At 42.4% G+C, this 16,700-nt stretch overlaps 1 protein-coding gene and 1 long non-coding RNA gene across 10 annotated transcripts in view; one reads left to right on the top strand and one right to left on the bottom strand.

The window, feature by feature from the left end:
- Positions 1 to 210: 210 nt before the first annotated feature.
- LOC116461636 (uncharacterized) lies at positions 211 to 3,156 on the bottom strand. Its single transcript, XR_009211621.1, has 2 exons — positions 2,712 to 3,156; positions 211 to 537 (listed from the first exon to the last, which is right to left on the bottom strand). It is a non-coding gene; the product is annotated as an uncharacterized LOC116461636 (long non-coding RNA).
- Positions 3,157 to 3,219: 63 nt separating this feature from the next.
- TBC1D5 (TBC1 domain family member 5) overlaps positions 3,220 to 16,700 on the top strand; it is a 590,707-nt gene continuing 577,226 nt past the window's right edge. For 3 of the 9 annotated variants that reach the window (XM_032143405.2, XM_032143403.2, XM_032143400.2), the window contains exon 1: positions 3,227 to 3,347. The gene's annotated coding sequence lies outside the window, so the exon portion shown is untranslated. Of the gene's footprint in view, positions 3,348 to 16,700 lie in introns of all 9 variants that reach the window. The other 6 variants (XM_032143402.2, XM_058433544.1, XM_032143404.2 and 3 more) reach the window with 4 other exon arrangements.

Genomic DNA, 16,700 nt, shown 5'->3' with positions numbered 1-16,700 from the left:
CTTTGGGAACTAGGTGAACAAATGCACAACCAGCGGGGGGCGGGGCAAAGGACACAGGTCAGGTTTGAAGGGTATTTGAAAAACTCAACTCAAGTATATTGAGTTTGAAGTACCTGTGAGACCACCTGGGATACATCTCTAGCAGGCAGCTGAATACATAGGTCTGTTCTTGTTATTTAATGATACCTAATAAACTATAGCAAAACTTAGTGGCTTAATACAACTGTTTTATTTATTTTCCCACAATTCTGCTATTTGGGCACTGGGGAGAAAAGCTCATCTCTGTTCCATGTGGTGTCAGCTGCAGTAGCTTGAGTAGGGCTGGAAAATTCACTTCCAAGACTGTATCAGTCACATGCGTGGCAGCCTGGTGCTGACTGGCCAGTAGGAGCACAGCTGGGGCTGTTGGCCAGGGGCCTTAGTTTTCTTCCATTTGGTCTCTCCAGGTGGCTTGATTAGACACTTCACAGTGTGGTAGTTTCAGAGTAGTTGGATATCTCACATGGTGCTTCCCACAAAGGGCAAAAATGATAGCTGCTGTCAAAGTTAAAAACCAAACAGGTGAGGAAATAGATTTCATTCAGGCAATTACATTAGGAAGAGTACTCAAGATTTGAAGATCAGAGTGTCTCAGCAGGGTGGTTTTGCCCTATACTTTTATTATTATTTTAGAGCATGGTTTTGCTGTTGTCTAGGCTGCTCTCAAACTCCTGGGTTCAAACAATTTTCCCACCTCCATCTCCTGAGTAGGTGGGAGTACAGGTGTGCATCACTATGCCTGGCTACCTTATACTTTTACAGGGAGGCATAGACAGGTTATAGGTGAGATGATTACAGCTGGGATTATTTTTGTAATCAGAGAATTCTCAGCTATATTGTTTATCACTACCTAATTTCAAGAGGGAAAAAGTAGTTCTAATCCTAGCTAATCATTCATGAGACAAACAGGAAGTTGAAAGGTGACTGACCTTCCCCACAGGTTCGGGAAAAAAGGAAAGGTATGTGTTTGGTCTTGTCACAGGTCATCTACTAGTTTTATCAGAGAAACTGGACAATGAGTCTCATTTAAGTAATATGGAGAAGGATGGTAAACTGTTTCGCAGAACACAAAAAGGTGGTGGGATTTCTTAACTATTTCTGTTTCCCATGAGTCTCTGGTAAAGTTCAAAGTTGTCACTGCAAAGCCTTTTTTTTTTTGAGATGGAGTCTCACTCTGTCGCCCAGGCTGGAGTGCAGTGGTATGATCTCGGCTCACTGCAACCTCCACCTCCTGGGTTCACGCCATTCTCCTGCCTCAGCCTCCCGAGTAGCTGGGACTACAGGCGTGTGCCACCATGCCTGGCTAATTTTTTGTATTTTTAGTAGAGATGGGGTTTCACCGTGTTAGCCAGGATGGTCTCAATCTCCTGACCTCGTGATCCACCTGCCTTGGCCTCCCAAAGTGCTGGGATTACAGGCGTGAGCCACTGCGCCCGGCCCTGCAAAGCCTTTTAAGGCCTAGGCCTAGAAGTGACAGAGAGTAATTTTTGCCATATTTGATTGTTTAAGGCAGGTGACAGGTCCGGCCCAGACTCAAGGGGAGAGGACTATACATGGGCATGTATACTGGGAGACACAGTTAATTGTGGGCCATAAGAAAATAGTCTATCACAGGGTCTGAATCTTGGGCTGAATATTTAGAATGGGATGCCATTAGCATAATCTATGTGGTAGCTGAAACTATGAGGTGGGATCACTCCATGGGTTTGTATACAGTGGTAAATGCAGAAAAGAGTCCACCAACTTTGCAAACATACGAGAATGGAATCTTGAGGGTTGTCATTTTCCTAATTTCTCAGAAGCCCCTGTTAATCCCATTTCTCCATATACATTCATCCCAGGATTTTCTGTCATTTTGTTGCTAGCCCCATTTCTTGACTATCATCTCAGTATTCACTAGTCTAACAGTGATGATGACTGGTCTAGCCAGAACTCTCAATTAGGGAGTTTTTACATTTTATTTATTTGATAAATAAATCTGGCAGGATTAAATCTGGCCACAGGCACTAACTTAACCTGTTCAGTTTCTGCAACAGAAAGAGGGGCAACAGAAAAAGAGGGATCCCTGTGTGAAGTGGGGTGTTTGTCCACAAAGGTCTCCCACACAGGCACCTTCCTCTGAAGCTAGATAACCTTCAGAAATCTGACCTTTCTCTGACTTGGTTTCCTTTTCTGGACTAAGTATCAATTTTCGTTGGAGCTCTTTGTGAAGATAAGCTAATAAAATACCATAAATCTCTTTTACTAAGTGAAGCATTTACCACTCTAATTAGCATTACGATTTAAAGGCTTTCATATTGGGGAAACAAACACCAGCTTCCCACGTGCTTGGGTTAAAGGGGATCTTAAATCATGATTATGGAGAGACCAAGGGCAACGATAAAAGTTTTAGACATTACCTGTGTTCTGATAGTCATCAGACGTCTACAACACTTAAGACCCTGTCCAAGTTTATGAGATAAAGATAAAAACCACAGTCTAGTATTGTGGGCTTGTGAAAAAATAACTCCTAACCTTTATCTTTCTATGGGTCATACTACAAGGTAGGTCTGCACAAAGTGCTAGTGACTCCTCTAAACTAGGGAGGGGTAAGTTTCACGGAGAAAGTGACAGATGAGCTGAGTTAGAAGCCTACTCAGCTACAGAAAAATGTGGAATGGAAGGACATTTACCTGTGACAAGGAAATGTAAATTCCTTGGCAGGAGAGCCAGGATCTCAGGAGAGTCCCTGGGACCCTCTGCTCCCCTTCTCAGTCCAACCCTGGGAAGGTAGTCGGTGGATGTGAACCTCTAAGACCCAGGAGCTGGTTCCCAGCCTCCAGCCGCGCGCCGGTTGGAAGCGGGGAGAGAAGGGAGGGGTAAAAGCCCTCAGGCGCATGCGCTCAGCAGCCTGCCGGCTCAGCCAAGGAGAGCTCTGCCCGCGGCTCACTCCCCACCTACTCGCGTCTCGCGCCTCGCGGGCCCCAGAAACCCGGACCCGAGAGCGAGCGCGTTGCGCTCGCGCGCAGACTTCAGGTCCCGGGCGGGCGCCTGCGCACGAGCTTCCCAGGCGCGCGGGCTGCGAGGTTATTAGAGGTGGAGCGCGGGGAGGGCGCGCGGCGGGAGGCGGTCGCCGTTACGGCGCGAGCGTGGTCACGTGGCCGCTGGTCACCGCCGCCACCCCCTCTCGCCCTGTTCTCTTTCAGGTCGGGCCGGGCCCGGTCGCTTCCGCGAGCGCCCGGCAGACTGAGGGAGAGAGAGAGAGAAAGAGGAGGGGAGGAGGAGGAGGATTCAGGGAATAGGAGCTGGGGAGCCCTTCTGCGCCACAGGTAAAACAAAATAATGATGATAATCGTAAAAAAGCCCAAGCCCTCTGAACGCCTCCGCCTTCCTCCAGTGCAGCCCCACATGCAGTCGTTCCCGCCCCGGCCTCCCACTTAGCCTCAGGACAGCTTTCACCTTCCTTCGCGCCGCTGCTGCAGCCGCCGCCGCCGCCTTCTCACGGGAGGGCCTGAGGGTGCCGCCGCCACGGCGGACGGGTTGCCGCAGCGCCCCCCGTTTGTGCTCCTCGGAGTCGGCATAGGGGGTGGATGGCGGGAGGGGTGGACCCTTCAGCTCCCGGGCGGGCAGGGCGAGCTGGGCGGGGTGGCTGCTTGCAGTCTGCCTGCCTTCCCTGCCCCAGGAGGTCGGGGTCTAGACTGGAAAGCCAGCTGAGTAAAGGCAGGGCCTGGCGGCTGGACTAGTCCTCAACTTCCTACTTGGTAAATTTCCCTGTTCATTTGGGCCCCGGGAAACACGCTTCCTTCCCTAGCCGGAAGCGAAACGGGCCCGGAATCCTCAAACCTTAAAAAATACAGTCTTTAGAAGAGAGAAGCCTTAACTTCACTTTTGAGGAAGGGAACCGTGACCTGGATTTAGTACGATTTAAGTTTATTCACACGTAAGAAGCTGAGGTCTTTCAGGAGAAGAGAAAAAAATTCGCAGGGAAGGCAAATCCCGCTCCCCACCCCGACTTTTCCTGGAAAAACAGACACAGACCTTCAATACAAGATTCGATTCTACAAGTGACCTAGAATTTGTTCGATACTAGTTACTCGTTTTAGTTACAGGAATTATAATCTGTGTTTAAAGTTAACATCCTGTAGATTTTTTTTTTTGAATAATCACTTTCTGGAAAGAGTTCATTTGTCAACTCTGAATTGGACAAAATCCTAAGATTTTAACATGCAGGTTTCACACGTTTGGAGCAGATTGCACTGGAATTTCTAGACCCGGTAATTCTTTTGTAAACCTTTATAAGTGTTGTGCTCTTGCACAAAATACTTAAAGCAGGAAGCAATAAATACAGGTATTGTTGAAAAATAAGCCTTTGCTATCGGTGGCAAAGAAATTCATTTATATATTGGTTTTTCTCTTCGGGCTTTTCTGATTCTATGTCTTGGTACTTTTCATACCATCTCTCTGAATTCATTTGTAAACTTGAGCATTTTTAATTCTTACAGCTATTTGCAGTATCACAGAACACTCAAACCTTAATGTGGGTAGGAATCACTTGGGGCTCTTATTAAAAATGCATTTTCTGGTTCAGTAGGCCTATGGTGCATTTTGATATTGTACATTTCTAATAACATGTGCAGCTGGACAAGGGACTATCTTTGAGTAGCAAGGAAGTGGATAACTTGTGTGCAAAGAAATAAAGTGATGTATTTATCAATAAACATGTTCTTTTTAATAATTCACCCCCTGGTGTAGAGGTGGCTTGGGAGAAGGGGCAAATGGCAGGATGAACTGAGAAGGCTTTCAGAGTGAGCAGGCTGAGTCTGGATTCCAGGGGAGGGGATAGGAAGAGTGCAAATACTGTGTCTGTATGCTGTATGGTGACTGCATCACCTGGTCTGTGAATTTTCCAATAGAAGCTTGGTTTGCTGTTAGGTGAAAGACTTGCTCAGCTATGCGTCATTGGGTTTTATCAACATATAGGCGAGGAATCCTGGTCTCTGAGTGTACAGCTGAGATGAAAATTTCTTTTATTGGCGGAAGTATTGAGTGTGTGCTCTGAAATGCGGCCTCAGTTGAGTAGTGTATTCCTGAGTTTTGGAAGCAAATTTGCAAACAATTGAGAGTCGTACAGCGGGTGTTCTAACTGGATTCAGGTTTTTTCTAATGTAATTTTTTCTCATGTAAATTAAAAAGTTTAGAAATGTCACACATAACTTCATATACTTTATGGAGAAATGGTTGTACTTTTAATTTTTTTCTTTTTATTTATACTCCAACTGACTGAGCAGAGGTTGTACTTCTAAATAACTTTGTGGAAGTTTTTAGTACCATAATTTTTATAATTTTCATTCCAGTCCTTTGATATTTATGACAGTACTTCTGAAGTGCTTACTGAGTGCCGGACACTGTTGTAAGTGCTTTACGGAACTTGACTCTTTTTTTTTTTTTTTTTTTTGAAACGGAGTCTCGCTCTGTCGCCCAGGCTGAAGTGCAGTGGTGCAGTGGCGCGATCATGGCTCACTGCCACCTCTCCCTCGTGGTTTCAAACACTTCTCCTGCCTCAGCCTCCCAGGTAGCCGGGATTATAGCCGCCCGCCACCACTCCCGACTAATTTTATTTTGTATGTTTTTTTTTAGTAGAGACGGAGGAGTTTCACCATGTTGGCCAGGCTGGTATCTATGTCCTGACCTCAAGTGATGTGTCCACCTCAGCCTCCCAAGGTGCTGGGATTACAGGTGTGAGCCACTGTGCTCGGCCTACCTTTTTTTTATTTTTTTTATTGTTTTTTTATTTTTTTTTTATTTTTGAAGAGGAGTTTCGCTCTTGTCCAGGCTGGAGTGCAATGGTGCGGTCTCAGCTCACTGCAATCTCCGCCTCCCAGATTCAAGCGATTCTCCTGCCTCAGCCTCCTCAGGAGCTGGGATTACAAGCGCCCACCGCCATGCCTGGCTAATTTTTGTATTTTTTGTAGAGACAGGGTTTCACCATATTGGCCAGGCTGGTCTCGAACTGCTGACCTCAAGTGATCCGCCTCCCTCAGCCTCCCAAAGTGCTGGGATTACAGACGTGATCCACCAGGATCACGCTAGGCTGCGCCTGGCCTGCTTTCATTTTAAAAGTCAAATTTGTCATCCGCCTCAGTGCCTGTAATCTTTTCTGAGTGAGATACTGAAATTTGCAGTTTCATTTTGCTTGCACTTGTTCACTGGACCAGTAGTCACTGTTAAATGTAATAGTATCTACTTCCTCTGAAAGTTTTTTATTCCTTTATTTCCTGCCTGGGCTTGTCCTCCACCCTACATGTATGCATAGTAGATTTAGTGTTTGTTATCCTAACCTTTAGGTTTAGGGATTGACTGGGTTTCTGACTTTTTATTTGGCCAATGAGGACGATACAGAAAATGAAGCATTGGTCATTATCACATTTTAACACTGAAAAAGTAAGAAGGACAACCCCGGAATAAAAGATGATTTTTTAAGTTGAATAATTTGTGTTTCATTTAAAAATGAATATATAAATCCCTTCTCTTAACCCCCTTTTTGTCTCAGACCACTGAAAGCTTTGTCCTGTTAGCAGCAGCAGTCTGAGAAGTGGTGCTAGTCCACCTGATCCTGAGACATTTCTCTCAACATGGGTAGATCATTGGAATGGCAGTGTGTACAGTGTGTGTACCAGAACTTGAGAGATGTGAGGTCGGGGTGGTGGGATGGTCAGCAGTGGAAGAGCTGGGAAAGGGGAGGGAGGTCATTTGACGGAGAGGGCCTGTGGGCTGCTTCTAGTAGCATCAATTATTACTAGAATAATGGTGAGTTTGGGAAGGATGTCAGTGTAACAACAAATCTCAGTGTAAATGCTTTCTCAAAAACCTGTGAAGTGTTTAGGAAAATGTTGATCATTCTACAAATGTTATGTAAACATTTAAAAATAATTCCTGTGCAATGATTTAGTAGCATTAAACATTATATAAGTTGAGGGATAAAAAGAGGCTCAGAGATTATCATCAGAGGTTAAGATTGTCCCAAATTCTCTCTTGTTCTTTTGGAATATTAGGATAGAGTTGAAACCCTTGCTGCATGCCCACGTGTTGGCTTTTTTATTTCTTACCCTGATGCTGTGTTGTGGGCTGCACAGCCATACCAGCTCTGCCATGCTTACTGGGCCTCACAGCTGAATGGCCAAATCATTACTTACGGTTAACCCAGGGAAGCATTTGTTGCACATCCAAGTGATGGAAGCCTTCTAATTGGTATTTTCAGCTATTAATAATAATTTTAATGTTTTTACAAATTCTGTATGATTATGATATGTGTTATAATGCCATGCTGGTCAGCTACTTAGTCTCACAGTGCCTCATTTTCTCATCTTTAAAATGGGGCAAATAATAGTAGCTTTGAGAATTAGAGAGAGAGAGAGAGAGAGTGAGAGAGAGAGAGTGTGTGTGTGTGTGTGTGTGTGTGTGTGTTTAAAGCCCTTAATGCTATCACGTAAGTGATAGATATTCTGTGGATAATCTACAGTGTGGTAGATCATATCTGTATAATCAAGACTGACTATATTTTTGGAGATTGTACAGTTTATTTGAGATAAGGCTGTATGGGCCAAGAAAGCAGAGTTTGTACTTTTTGGATGAAAATACAAAATTGGTATAGTAATGCTCTTATCCCTTTGGAGAATTAAATGCAAATAAATATAGTTTGACAGCTCAGATCTTTCAAAACAAGGAAGTAGGCTGTAGAAAAAAACGTGTCTTTGGTGGTGGTGTGAAAGGGTTGGTTAAAATCTTTCAAGGGTAGTGTTGCGAAGCCTGGTATACAGGATCACGTTTTTTTCTGAATGTCCATTAGTTTGGATGAAAAACATCTAAAGATAATGTCATTCAGTCATTGTCCAGTGTTGCATGTGGTTTCTGTGAATATTGCATGATTTCTGTGAATATTGCATGAATATTCTCCATGAAAATATTCAGTAATTGCAGATTTACTCTTTTTCTTAACTCAGTTGCCTAGAAAAGATGTTAACTGGGGTTTTTTTTTTTGAAACAAAATAGTCTTAAAAGTTTTGAAATAGGCATTACAGATGATTACATGTTATCATAGTTTTTTTATTAAGACAAGAGTGTTTACCTTTACTTTTTTGCTAGTCATGAAGGCTACATGAAGAAGAGTGATTGACTTTTTAAAATGGATTGATGTAATTTTATGATACTTTATGGAAGACTAGTTGTGTATATATGTCTAAAGAAAATTCTGCTATGAGTTCATGTATTAGATCCAGTAATCACAGTATGTTAGGTTAGCCTGCCATTAGAAAAAAGAGCCACCTCCCCTCATTATAGAAAGTAATGCCTATTGTAGAAATTTTATAAAAACAAATGATGAAAAATAATTATCTGCACTGTTGGGAATTTCTTAAGGTTCTCTTTAGGGCTGTCTTGCCTTGAGAGATACTGCAAAATGAATGTCAGTTTTGTACCACAAGTATTAGTTTAGAAAGCTGAGTAACACATGTTGGTTAAGCAGGAGTGTTTTATCTTCTAGGGTTACTAAACTTTTTGTCCCTAAGTAAGATAAAAAGGTTGAACCAAAAGTACTTAGATTCACACTTCTAATTGGTGAGTCTTCAGAATAACTAGACCAGTGAGAAGTAAGCCCCCCACTTCTGACATAAGCGCCATGGGGAAGATACATCAGAGAAAAACAGCTCCCACCTGATGGAGTTGGAATGAGCACATATCTTAGGAACTGGCTGCAGAGGTATGCATTCTGTTTGCTGATAAGTGGGGATCAGAATCAACCCCTTTAGAGTTTCCCACAACAGGTGGGAAGTGTTTTCTTTTGTCTGTTTTTTAAATTGAGGCAGAGTCTCACTCTGTCACCCAGGCTGGAGTGCAGTGGCACGATCTCTACTCACTGCAACCTCCGCTTCCTGGGTTCAAGTGATTCTCCTGCCTCAGCCTCCCGAGTAGCTGGGACTATAGGTGCGTGCCACCAAGCCCAGCTAATTTTTTTGTATTTTTAGTAGAGACGGGGTTTCACCATGTTGGCCAGGCTGGTCTCAAACTCCTGACTCAGGTGATCCACCTGCCCCAGCTTCCTGGAGTGCTGGGATTACAGGCATGAGCCACGGCACCAGGCCTCCAGGAAGTGTTTTGACTTTATATTGAGACTTTGGAGGTGTCCCAGCAGCTACCTGGCAGAAGTTCTAGAGGAGTTCCTAACATTACATCTCTTGCCATCCTGGGATGGGAGAGTGGATTGATTGCCTTGGATCCCTGGTGGAGCTTGGGGGAACAAGGTTGGAGACGTGGAGTTGATAGGAGATGGAAAGGTGATGCCACTATTTCCATCTTTGTCTACTGCATATTCATTAAACTAGGCCCATTTTACTTCCATGAGGAACAAGAGTCTAATGGTAAGAGTGCTCATTTTTATAAATAGATGGGGTGACTTAGGAAGGTTTGGGTCAAATTGCTTCCTCACCCACCTTCATTTCTCTTAAGGTTGGGGTTAATTTAAATCTGTTTATCCTTTGGTATGTGTGTGTGCAAGTTTGTGTGTACCTATAGATCTACCTTTTTAATTTTAATTTTATTAAATTTTTGTTTTTAGAGACAAGGTCTCACTCTGTTACTCAGGCTGGAGTGCAGTGGTATGATTATGAGAGGCAGGACTAGCTGGATTTCCTAGGAAATCCAGCTAGTCCTGCTGACTAAGAATTCCTGCCGACTAAGAAGTCCTGCCGACTAAGAATTCCTAAGCCTAGCTGGGGAAGGTGACTGCCCCTGCCTTTAAACATGGGGCTTGTAACTCAGCTCATACCCAACCAATCAGGTAGTAAAGAGGGCTTACTAAAATACAAATTACACTAAAGCAGGAGGTAAAGAGATAGTCAAATCGTATATTGCCTGAGAGCACAGGGTGAGGGACAATGATTGGGATATAAACCCAGGCATTCGAGCAGGGAGCGGCAACCCCATTTGGGTCCCCTCCCTTGTATGGGAGCTCTGTTTTCACTCTATTAAATCTTGCCACCGCACACTCTTCTGGTCCGTGTTTGTTACTGCTCGAGCTGAGCTTTCGCTCGCCATCCACCACTGCTGTTTGCCGCCGTCGCAGACCCGCTGCTGACTTCCACCCCTCTGGATCCAGCGGGGTGTCCGCTGTGCTCCTGATCCAGCGAGGTGCCCATTGCTGCTCCTGATCGGGCTAAAGACTCGCCATTGTTGTTGCGTGGCTAAATACCCGGGTTCATCCTAATTGAGCTGAACACTAGTCTCTGGGTTCCACGGTTCTCTTCCGTGACCCATGTTTTCTAATAGAGCTATAACACTCACCGTATGGCCCAAGGTTCCATTCCTTAGAATCTGTGAGGCCAAGAACCCCAGGTCAGAGAACAAAAGGCTTGCTGCCATCTTAGGAGTGGCTGCCACCATCTTGGGAGCTCTAAGAACAAAGACCCACCCGTAACAATTATACCTCATTCCAGCCTCATATACCTTTTTAAAAAAAACTGAAATGGATTCAGCTATTTTGTTGTTTGCAGTTGTTTTTCACCTAATATGATATTACTCATGTCATTAGTTTTCCATGTAACTTTTAGTGGCCCCATACTATTTCATTGTATGAATGTACCATAAGTAGTCCTCCATTCTTAGACACCTAGATGTCTTTCATTCTTCATGATAAATAGTGCTACATTGAACATTATTATAGCTAATATCCCTCTGTGCCTATGCATTATTTATTTAGGAGAAATTGTTGTGGGTGGAATTGCTGAGTCAAAAGATCTGCTCATCTTTATTTTTCATTTTTATTTTTATTTTTTTAAGACAAGGTCTTGCTCTGTTGCCCAGGCTGGAATGCAGTGGCACGGTCACATCTCACTGCATCCTTGAGCTCCTGGGCTCAAGTGGTCCTTCCACCTCGGCCTTCTGAGTAGCTGAGACCACAGGCACATGCCACCATGCCCAGCTAATTAATTTTTTTTTTTTTTTTTTTTGTGGTAGAGACCATGTCTCTCTATGTTGCCCAGGCTGGTCTCAAACGTTGGAGCTCAAGCTGTCCTCCCACATCAGCCTTTCAAAGTGTTTGGATTATATTTGTGAGCCACCATGCCTGGGTTGCCCATCTTTAACAGTTTTGTTATACATGGCCAAATAGCCCACCAAAAAGATTATGCCAGTTTACCCTTTACAACAAAGCCATTTGAGAGGCCTTTTACTTGCCATTATTGGGATTATCATTTTTGTTAAACAGCTTTATTCAGGTTTGACTTTATACTTCCCTTCTCTTGCCTTCTTACAGGTTTTGACATTTTATGTAGCTAAGTCTTGTTCTTCCTTTAGGTATCTTACGTAGGTAGGCTTTTCCTACCTTATATAGTGATTAATTTTATTTTTTCAACTGTTTTCATACTTTCATTTTCAATTTTTGGTTTTGCAGTTATTCTAGAACATGTTTAGTTGTATAATATGAGGTAGAGGGTCCAAAAAATTTTAAGCTTTTGATTAACCAATTTCCTCAATACTGTTTAATGAATGATTTCTTTTTCTGTGGATGTCAGAAACTTTGCTATTGGGTCTTCTATTCTGTCTCACAGTGTTTTATTTTTTATTTTTATAAATGGGATTTCTCTCCCCCTCCCCACTCCACATATATATGTAGGTATATAAAACATTTATAAAGGTTTATATATAGTGTATTAGAAAATACATTGTATGAATGTACCATAAGTAGTCCTCCATCTTTAGATACTTAGATTTCTTTCAATCTTTATGACAAATAGTGCTACACTAGACATTATTATAACTAATATCCCTTCGTGCCTATGCATTAATTATTTGGGAGAAATTGTTGTGAATACAATTGATGAGTCAAAAGATCTGCCCATCTTTACTTTCCATTTTTTTTTTTGAGGCAGGGTCTTGCACTGTTGCCCAGGCTGGAACCCATTTTCTTTAATGCTGTATATATTTTCTTAACCTGACTATTGCTGGTAAATAGAAGAGTTTTTAACTTCTTTTGTATATTTATTGTGTAACCAGTCGCGTTTTGAATCTGTTATTATAATGGCTTTTCAGTTAATTCTCTTAGATTTTCCAGGTACATAATCATACCATCTGTAGCCAGCCATTTTTTTAAGGGTTTTTTCATGATTAATTTTGACTTAGGAAGTTGTGCTAGAATGATTTTTCTTAATTTCATTGACTTGAAATATAATGTTTTGATATGGTACCTGTGTGTTTTATCTACTCAGCTCTCAAAAGGGTTTTAAAATATCTGGAAAATCACTCTACCAAATGATCTCTAAGGACCCTTCTAGCTCAGAAGTTTTGTGATTCTACTTTTATGTCAAAAGATTCCTGGTAATATACATTGCTCTCTTCCTTTATAATTATTGTTGTCTAGCTCCACCCTCCCCCAAGTGATTACTCTGCACTTTTATTTCCTTAGAACTTGAAGATTTTTTCTGTGTGGTTTAGTGTAAATTAAGAGAAAACTGACAGACTACAGAGCTCGGACTGTGCAAAATCACATTTCATGATTTTCTTCTGGTAAGATCCTTATGGTGAGTTGTCTCATCAAGCTATGTTCCTGCCATGGACTACTTAAAGTTCCCCAAGCCACATTTTGTAATTGTCAGAACTGAAGTTAATAGAAGTCATTGGGAAGTGATAAATAGACCTGGATGCAGTGAAGATAGGACAGAACGGGAGAGGTAGGAATGGGGAAGCACCTAGTATGAACTCTTCTTTCTGTGGCCCCTTTTCTGCTTCATGATTATCTCTCTGGACTCCTTTGATTCTGCCCTCTTACTGATTTTCTGGCTTCCTGTTTAGTTTCCAGATATACCTTGTCTCCTTTGTTTCAGAAAATTGCTCCTTACCTCCTTTCTACTTTGATCAAGAGTACTACGTGCTTTCTACCAGTATGGGAAGTGGTCCTGATCATTTCCCCTAATGTCCCCATCTTGTCACAAAACTACTACAAAATTTCATGATCAGTGGCAATCATGTATTCCACTTTGCAAAGGGTGTGGCAAAGTATTGATTAAAGTTGGGTGTCCTTATAACATGAAACTACTGATATGGAAGAATTAATGAAAGAAGAGACAGATACTTCATAAAGACAAATGGTCAGAGAATTATATATATATATATATATTTAAATTTTATTTATTTATTTATTTATTTATTTATCTATTTATTATTTTTTTTTGAGACGGAGTCTTGCTCTGTCACCCAGGCTGGAGTGCAATGGTGTAATCTTACTGCAACCTCTCATTCTTCTGTTTCAGCCTCCTGAGTAGCTGGGATTACAGGCGAATGCTACCAGGCCTGGCAAATTTTTGTATTTTTAGTAGGGATGGGGTTTTGCCATCTCTTCTGGTGGCCATCTCTATTGGTCAGGCTGTTCTTGAACTCCCGACCTCAGGTGATCCATCCGCCTTGGCCTCCCAAAGTGCTGAGATTACAGGCGTGAGCCACCGTGCCCAGCCAGAAAATTATAGAATAGTAACTGAGTGGTTGAACGTTACAAAGTAGATAGTGTGGGAGTAGTGTCACCAAGATGGAAAAAGTTTCTGAAGAGTCTTTTTTTTTGTTTGTTTTTTGAGATGGAGTCTTGCTCTGTCGCCCAGGCTGGAGTGCAGTGGTGTGACCTTAACTCACTGCAATCTCTGCCTCATAGGTTCAGGCACTTCTTCTGCCTCAGCGTCCTGGGTAGCTGGGATTACAGGTGCCTGCCACCATGCCCAGCTAATTTTTGTATTTTTAATAGAGATAGGGTTTCACCACATTGGCCAGGCTGGTTTCTAACTCCTGACCTCAAGTGATCTGCCTGCCTTGGCCTCCCAAAGTGCTGGGATTACAGGTGTGAACCACTAGGCCCGGCCTGAAGAGCCTGTTATCTTAGACCTCCAACCTGATTTCCTCCCTGAACTTTCAGATCTGTGTATCTGATTGCCCACTGGATAACTCCACTTCTTAATGGCTCACAGGGAACTCAGTTTAGTAAGTCTGCAACAGAATTTACCTTCTCCTCTTACAAAAAATCTTTAGAAGTGTGTGTTTTTTTTAATTAAATTAAATTTTATTTATTTTTATCTCAGCACTACCATCTCCCTAGTTATTCAAGCCAGAAACCTGGCAGACACATTTTACTCTATTCTCCACATCCTCGTGTACAGGCATCAAACTCAACCCTGTGGATTTGAACCCACTGTGTCTTCATCCCTACTATGTCTTCTCTAGTTCAGGTCCCCATCATCTCTTGCCTTTGTTTCTGTAAGGTCTTCTGACTGGTGTCCGTGCAGCCAGGTAGGTAATCTTTTTAAGCTCTCATGATTCTCTTATTCTGTGGCTTAAAACCCGATATTCTCCATTGCCTATTTCCAGTTTTCGTGACACCCTCTTTTTATTTTTATTTTTTTTTTGAGACAGAGTCTTGCTTTGTTGCCAGGCTGGAGTGCAGTGGCATGATCTCAGCTCACTGCAACCTCCGCCTCCCAGGTTCAAGCAATTCTCCTGCCTCAGCCTCCTGAGTAGAGTAGCTGGGACCATAGGCATGTGCCACCATGCCCAGCAAATTTTTGTATTTTTAGTAGAGATGGGGTTTCACCATGTTGGCGAGGATGGTCTCAATCTCTTGACCTCGTGATCTGCCTGCCTCGGCCTCCCAAAGTGCTGGGATTACAGGCATGAGTCACTGCACCCAGCCTCATGACCCCCTCTTTTGCCTCCCTTATATGGTGTGATTTTGTAAAAAAGTAAAAAGTACTGGAATTCTTTGATTTTGGAACTGTTCATGTTTTTGCTTGCCTTGGGCATGGAGTAGTTTTTCTGTCTCTTCATCTTACTCACTTTTGTGAGGTCTTAGCTTAAATGACACTGTTACAGGAAGCATCTTTATAGTACCAAGTCTGTGTTGTGCTCTTCCCGTTTGGCCAAATACTCTATACTATAATATTTATGTATTACTCATAATACATAAATATTTATTATGAATTCTGAATTATAATATTTATTGTGAATTATAATTACCTTTTTACTCATTAGTCTATGTCCTGCTTTTGACTGCTCTGTGAGTGCCAGGGCCATGTATAACATCTTTACTTTAATACTTTCGGTGGCGTGCTTGTTAAAAATAGATGTCCAATACCAGGTACTGTTCTATGTGTTAAAAATACAGCAGTAAATAAGAGGCCGTTCTGGTTGTTAACTGCTGTGTGACAAATGGCTTCAAAACTTTGCAGCTTTAAACAACAGTAATATTTATTTACTCATGATTTTATGATTTTTGTAGGACTCATTGGGGGTAGTTTATCTTTGTTTCATCTGGTGTCAGCTCAGTGGGGGTTAGATTATCTACTTCCAAATGGCTCACTTACATAGCTGGCAGTTTATGCTGGCTGCTGTCCAGGAGCTCAGCTAGGGCTATTTACTAGAGGTACTAAATGAGGCCTTTTCCTGTGGCCTGGCCATGACTGGTAGGTTCTAAGAAGGAGTGCTCTAAGAAAAAGCATTTCAAGAGGCAAAAAGTGGAAAAACCTAGTCCTCTTAAAGGCTAGGCTAGGAACTGATAGAGCATTACTTCTGCTGTATTTTGTTGGCTAAGAAGACAAAGAGCCCAGGTTCAAGAGGAAGAGAATTAAACTCCATCTATTGGTGGAAAAAATGACAAAGAATTTGCAACTATACTTAATTTGCTACACAAACTTAAAATACAAAAAATGAAACTACAAAAATTGTGGAATGAATTAATTCCTGTCTATACTTTCATCTTCCTGAGAATCAAAGTACAACATTAAGTATAAATTTTTTTTCTTTTTTTGAGATGGAGTTTCACTCTTGTCCCCTAGGCTGGAGTGCAGTGGTGCATTCTTGGCTCACTGCAACCTCCGCCTCTCTGGTTCAAGCGATTCTCCTGCCTCAGCCTCCTGAGTAGCTGGGATTACAGGTGCCTGCCATCACGCCCGACTAATTTTTTTGTATTTTTAGTGGAGATGGATTTTCACCATGTTGTTCAGGCTGGTCTCGAACTCCTGACCTCAGGTGATTCGCCTGCCTTGGCCTCCCAAAGTGCTGTGATTACAGGCGTGAGCCACCATGCCTGACCAACATTAAGTACAATTTTAAAAAGTGACCTTTGTTCTCACTCTTCTTGAACAATTTTACTTAATGTTCTTTATTTCTGTAATTATTCAGATGGTTTCCTAATTTTTTTGTTTGTTTGTTTTTGAGACAGTCTCACTCTGTCTCCCTGGCTGGAGTGCAGTGTCGTGATCTTGGCTCACTGCAACCTCTCCCTCCGGGTTCAAGCGATTCTCCTGCGTCAGCCTCCCGAGGAGCTGGGACTACAGGTGTGCACCACAACGCCCAGCTAATTTTTTGTATCTTTAGTTGAGATGGGGTTTCACCATGTTAGCCAGGATGGTCTCGATCTCCTGACCTTGTGATCTGCCTGCCTTGGCCTCCCAAAGTGCTGAGATTATAGGTGTGAGCCACCGCACCCGGCCCGGTTTCCTAATTTTTACATTTTAATTGAGCATGTAACTTAGTCGATTTTGTGTTTTTTTTTTTTTTTTTTCCCCTCAAATTTCATCTTTCACAAATCCTCATGCACTGATACTACTCTAAGCGTATTTCTGGAGTTGAGATTATTGTATCAGAGGGTATGTGTA

This window comes from Hylobates moloch, unplaced genomic scaffold, assembly GCF_009828535.3.
Source record: "Hylobates moloch isolate HMO894 unplaced genomic scaffold, HMol_V3 SCAFFOLD_22, whole genome shotgun sequence".
Classification (NCBI taxonomy): domain Eukaryota; kingdom Metazoa; phylum Chordata; class Mammalia; order Primates; family Hylobatidae; genus Hylobates; species Hylobates moloch.
Note: the sequence above shows the minus strand (reverse complement) of the source record. Positions and strands in the feature narration are given on the sequence as shown.